General features: G+C 40.5%; 1 pseudogene; it reads right to left on the bottom strand.

Annotated features, from left to right (window-relative positions):
• Window positions 1-3,568: 3,568 nt before the first annotated feature.
• Window positions 3,569-5,459, bottom strand: LOC112319253 (small ribosomal subunit protein uS2-like; annotated as a pseudogene).
• Window positions 5,460-6,457: the final 998 nt, after the last annotated feature.

Here is a 6,457-nt window from a genome sequence, read left to right on the forward strand (position 1 = left end):
CAGTTCCTTGCTTCTGCCGGTCCTACCCCAAATCATACACTGAGCATCTCTGCTTGGCCATCCTGTGGGTACTGTGTGCCCAGTGTAGAAAAATGCTGAACTCATTTTCTTTGCCTATACATCTACTCTTTGTGTTCCCTTTCTCTATGAAATAGCATTATCCCATGCTTTCATATCAGTAAGTCTGTCTTCTTCTCTCTCTGTGTCTGTTCTGTTGTCGATTCCTGTTTATTCTGCCTCTGGTATGTCTTTCAGGTCCATTTCCTTCTCTCCATTTTCACTATCTTAGTTAAGTTCCCCACTGGCTGTCACTGGGATAGGTACAGCCTCTAAATTGTGTCCATGATTCCAGCTCATCACATGACTTCAGTTACCTTTCTACTCATTCTACTCATACCTTTGTGCATCTTGTTCTCCTGCTTCCTTTGATGTAGGCCGTAGTAACCCTGTATGAAAGTCCTGACTACTCTGCTGTCTCCCAGCATTTTCACACACGCACTCATGTCCTAGCAGCGTCAGAGCAGGCAGAATTCTCTGCACAAACCCATGTCTTGCTATATATTGGTGACTCTGTTGACCTCCGAAGCTGGGATTTCCTTCGTCACCATCTCTGCTTGGTGAACTTCAACATTCAAGGCTTAGTTAGATTCTTCTTCTGTGAAGTACCTTCATCTGGAAACCTGTCTCCACGTTTCCCAGGGAGCTGTTTCCACGTCTCTCAATTCTTTGTTTCTATTTCTCTTATGACTTGGTTTTTGTGTTTCCAGGAACTTGTTCAGTCTGGCCCAGAGTACATGGTCAATTCTTCTCCTTTCTGTCCCCCTGTGGCTGATGAATAAGCAAAGTGAAATTTATCACACTTTTATATCTAAGTCTCTGTCACTATGTGGTCCTTAACAACTCATTTTAGCCTTAAACAAAGACTGGACTTTTAAACAGTTGATGGATGTGATTGATGTAAATGCAATTGTGAAATGTAAACTTTGATTTGCTGAGTTTACATTTAGCTGGGAATTACATCTTGGTACACAAAGATAATTTATTTTTTCATATTCCCAGGCTCTTCTTTTTAAAAATACATTCTGATAAAGCAGTTACACCTGAAAAATTAAGATAGTCCAGTTGCCTTACATCTTTTCAGCAGTTGTGTTAAAGGAACTAAAAGCATTTTGAGATTTTTGCAAAGCATAATTACTTCAGATTCTATGCCTACAGTGTTCTTAATGTTATACCTCACACTTTACTGAAGAATATACTGAATAGTGGTAAGATTTTCTTACAGGTTATTGGGAATGTAATTGGAAAGGCATTTAGTTAATTCTACCTATTCTATTTACATATTTATTCATAAGCTGGTTATATAACCTATTATCACCATTTTTCAAGGTAGTATTATTTAGTCCAATTATTATGGGATTTTCTTTAAGAGCTAGGTATTCTAGGGTGATGCGTGGGTAAGTTTATTGTTGCTGCAGTCTGCTCCAGGAGTACATTCCTACTAATCTGTCTCCATGGGTGGGTTTTGTAGATATACTTCAGCTCATTTACAGCTCAGGACGATGTGACAGTTGCGGGACAATACGGATTTAGTAATGCTCCTGGTGCGTTAGGCTGCATGGGGGTATTTTCCTGGATTCTTCTCAGACTTAATATTATTTCCAAGGGATTTTTCTTTTGTGGTGTTTAATCTAAGAAGATAGCAAAAGAAGACTTAGGATTCTCCTTGCCTAAACATCTAAATATAAAATCCCTCAGGATACAATAAAAAATGGCAATAAAAATTGGGGAGAGTATTAAATTGACCCCAAACATTAACTGTTTTTAGTGAATTGGATAGTGTAGAGGGATCTATCAATATGGCACTGTTAAAACAAAAATGAGTTTTAAATATATTTTCCCCTAACTGAATGTCTGCTGTGTTATGACACTTCAGCTGTTACTCATTAATAACTGCATAATTCATGAGGCAAATCAAACCTAGGTCTACAGTGATCAGAAGAATGACCCATGCTCCCAGCAGATTCGGCTGTTGTGGTTGTCTGGACACACTAGGGGGCTTTACTCCCTTTTTGTCTTTAGTGACTGAGTCCCATCTGCTGAAGTCTGCATGCCTCCTGCCCCAGTCATTAAGGCTGGTAGCAAGTGCTCCTGACTCCAGCGTGTTTTCGTATTACCCTCAGGCTGCGTCAGGCGCCTGTCCATTGCATATCTCTATCACCGTGTTTTTTCATCTCATGTTTGTAATTATCTGTTCCGGGGTCAGTTTCCACCTTTAGCCTATGAGCTCCTTGAGGTCAGAGGCTGTTCTTTACTCATCTATGCCCAGCACTATGTCTTCATCGTAGTAGTAAATACTGAATGAACGTTTGTATAATGAATAAATGAAGCCAGCTCTCAGGGAGAAGAGTTTTCATTGCTATGCAGTCCCACTGAAAGATCTCATTTCGAAAAGCTGGATTAGACACAATATCACGTAAAGTTTATGAACACATCTGAATCACTGTATTAAACTACTGTGTTTAATCTAGTTCTAAAATAAAAGCAGTGTTTCTTGTCCTCTAGTTATTTAAAATGTGTATTCTTAAAAGAGAAAGTGGAGGTGTGTTACGAAGTGTAGAGAGTTGTAAGTGTAAATTACTTGCCAATATAATCTCTTGAGTTCGTATTTAATAAAGATAAGTTACTCCATCAATAATTGCTCCATGTGTGAGGATATTTGTACATAAATCACTTAGTTTGGCTTGGATCTAACACTGATGGGACATAATTGATCTTTAAAATTTTTATGAAGAATCACAGACTGTGAAATTAAAGGCGGTTGTATTGTCTAACTTTGCCTTCCCATCAAGCAGACACCTGTTTTCTGGGTAGTGGAAGCCTTGTTTTGTATGTATTATTGACCATTTCATCAATTAGTTCTGTCTCACAGTAATTAAAATCATGTTACTTTTTACTTTATATCAGGAAAACCTACTAGAGTTTTCTAACCTGATACATTGCCAGCTAGGGTATTGTTCCTAGCCCCCCCCCAAATGTTTAAAGCAGGCATTAATGCCTATACATTTTGTTTTCTGACTCAGGATTTGATACACCAGTTTGTCATTTAAATTTTGCATTGCACCGTGTTATGTGCAATATGAGATAAGAGTTGAAATGTCCAGTGAGCCAGTTTTATCCTACTTTTGTCAATCTATAACAAACTGTTTCTTTAAATTTTACTTTCTTTTTTCTTTCTTTATTTCTTCTATTATTTTTTCAGAAACTACTTTCCACCAACCTTATTTCCACTTGTTGTTTAAGAGTCTGCGGAAGACCAGCTGAAGACTGCTCTGATTCTTCCTGCCCATTCAGGGGTTGAGCAGTGGGGGCTGTGGACCAGTTCTCAATGGGGACCTGCTCTGCAGGCACAGAGGCCACCTGCTCCTTCAGATCAGTCTGTGACCTTGAGTTGAGGAGCAGTAAATTGGGGAACTAGAGCAATCCATTCCCCCTGAAATTCCTCCTTGGCCACAGCCTTTTGATCAGCAGCCTGCTCTTCCTTTGTACTCTCTTCAGGATTTCTGCAGAACTAGAGATCAGGCAGGACCTCTCATGGGTGCTCACAGGAGACGGTGCCAGGTATGTTCAGAACTTCCCGAGCCAGCATCCACCACCTCAGACCCGCTGGGTGAGCTCCCTTGTGTTGCAAAGGATGGCAATGTCCACATGACACAGAGGAGAGTCTTGGTAACATAGAACGATGGTAGGCAGGCTAACCTAAGACACCTCTGTGGAAGGCAGGTGGTCAGCCCTGGGGTCAGTCACCACGGGAAGTCGTGGAAAGGTTCCTGGAAAGCTGCCTGGATCTGGTTAGTGAAGGTCTCCGGAGGGAAGCGGCCAACAATAGGAGTGGCTGCAGAGGCAGCAGCAAACTTCAGCACGGATCTCTGGCCAGTATTCCTTGATGATATAGCACTGACATCAGCCAGGTTTTTAATGGCAAATAACATAAGCTGGCAGCAGAAGCTTTTCCCAGATTCTTTTCAGATTTATGATGTAGATGCTATCACTTCTCTTTTTGCATATGGAAGTCAAGGTGGGTGTCACCTACATGGGTTCGTGCTGCAAACCACTTAAGGACATTGTACTCCTTAATTTACAGACGTCAACAGCTCCAGATATTGTGAAACTTTCCCTTTAAGTTATGATGGGAACCAAGAACAACACCATATGGACCCTTCTTTGGGTAGTGTGGAAAGGCTGTACTTTCTGACTATTCATAAATATTGTCATTATCCTGGGAAAGAGAATAGTTATGGTAAACTAGATAGTGCAGGATAGTTAAAGCTTGTGAGTGAAATTGGAAATTATTATGGGTTTATGTATTTGTCTCATCCATAAAAATTCATGATCCTTTAGGGCATCTGTATTAGTTTCCTAGTGCTGCTGTAGCAACTTACCACAAATTTACAGCATCAATTTACTATCTGGCAGTGCTGGAGGTCAGAAGTCCAAGACGAGTTCACAAGGTGTTGACACGTTTCCTTTTGGAGGATCTGTGGGAGAATCTATTTTGTTACTTTTTCTAAAGCTTCTAGAGGCTGCCCATGTTCCCTGGCTTATGACCCATTCCTCCATCTTCAAAAGCAGCAATCACATCACTCTGACTTCTGCTTTGGTTACATTGAGCCCACACAATAATCCAAGACAATCCCTTATATTAAGGCTCTTAATCACATATGCAAAATCCCTTTTGCCATGTGTGTTGGAAGTTTGAGGCTTTGCTAGGGTGACAGGCCTCAGCATATAGTCACACAGCCATAATTTGTTACAGCAAAAAAAATACAGAGCAGAGTCAACCAAGGGAAAAGGCCCATGGGGCAAAGTCTAGGGGAAAACAGGTGCAGGCTTTCAAGGGTCTTTTCCCAGTGGAGTAAACCAGAACGTGCTTAATTCTTCTAGCAATGAGTTGTGACAACACACACCAACTGTCACTAACCAGAGAAACTCATTAGAGACACAGTGTCCAGGGTTTTATTAGGACTGGTCACCGGGGCATCCTTTGCTGCCTTGTACCAAAAGTTCAGACTCCCAGGAGGAAAGCAGGTGTTTACCATCAATCATATTGTTTGCACAAACATTTTGGGCACAGTGAGCCACTCTTATCAGTCAATGGTGGGAACCCTATAAAATCTAAAATCCCAGATGCTGGACAAGGGGCTACTCTAGCCAGTAGGTCTTTTCAAGGCTAGTGGTTTAGGACTGCTATGTTAACTCTTCTCTGAATGCCATGAAAGGAAACATATTTAAAGGCTTAAGGAGTTAGGATGTGGACACGTTTGGGGGTATTATCATTTTGCCTGCAGCAGAATGATATTTTATTTAGTTTTATATTCACAGCTCTAGCCCAGTACCTTGCAGACAGTGGGAATACAGGAAATGCCTTTTTGCTCATTGACCCGTGGATCATGATTTGGCATACTCCCTATAGCTCTGTCTTACTGAATGGCATTACCATCCATCCAGGACCTAAATAGAAAATCTATTTTGAGTCCTCCCTTTCTCTTGCCCTTTGTATGCGATCAATCACCAAGTGCTATTGATCCTACTCTTGGGATGTTTCTTGATTCCATCTCATTCCCCCAGGACCACTACCAGTACCGTAGTTTGGGCCACCTAACTTTTCAACTATCTTTGCCTATAACCTCTAGGCTTGTTTCAAGCTTCTAGTTTTGTTTCCCTCCAATCCATTCTCCAGGTAGAGAGGCACATGTGTTCTTTAAGGAACACAAACTGATTGTGTTATTGCTCTATTAAAAACCTTTCAGTGGTCCCTGTGTACTTCACAAGACTCAATTTTGACCCTCTTTTATTTTGCACACTATACAGTATACAGTTACATTGGATTTCTCTTGGTCATTCAAGCAGAACAGCCCCCTCCTTACCTCTAGGATTTTGCATAAGATCCTAAACACTTTCCTCCTTCTTTGCCAAGTTAATTCCAATTATCGCTCTACTTGAGTTTCCGTGAAAACATTTCTTCCTCGGGGAGATCTTACCAGGCATCTAAACAGGTTAGGTCCTTCTATTTCCTGGTCCTATGTACTCTGTGCTTTGCCTATCATTGTACTTAACCCAAATGTTAATATTCTGTCTCTCTTTGCTGATAAATTACAATCTCAACTATGGTGGAGACTCTTTTATTTGCCATTGCATCACTAATATCTAGCACATGGAATTGGACATAGTAAGTTTTCAATAAGTATTTCCTAAATGAGTGAATAAATTAGCGCTGAGAGTTTTTATGAATGATTGCATAGCTGCTTTGGAAAACAGTCTGGTGGTTCCCTAAAAGGTTAAATGTAGAGTTACCATGTAACCCAGCAACTGCTCTCCTATGTATATATATACCCAAGAGAAATGAAAAAAAAAACCCTCACAATACCTTGTACATAAAATTCATAGCAGGATATTATTA

The sequence above is a fragment of the Desmodus rotundus genome, chromosome 11 (assembly GCF_022682495.2).
Source record: "Desmodus rotundus isolate HL8 chromosome 11, HLdesRot8A.1, whole genome shotgun sequence".
In the NCBI taxonomy this organism is placed as follows: Eukaryota; Metazoa; Chordata; class Mammalia; order Chiroptera; family Phyllostomidae; genus Desmodus; species Desmodus rotundus.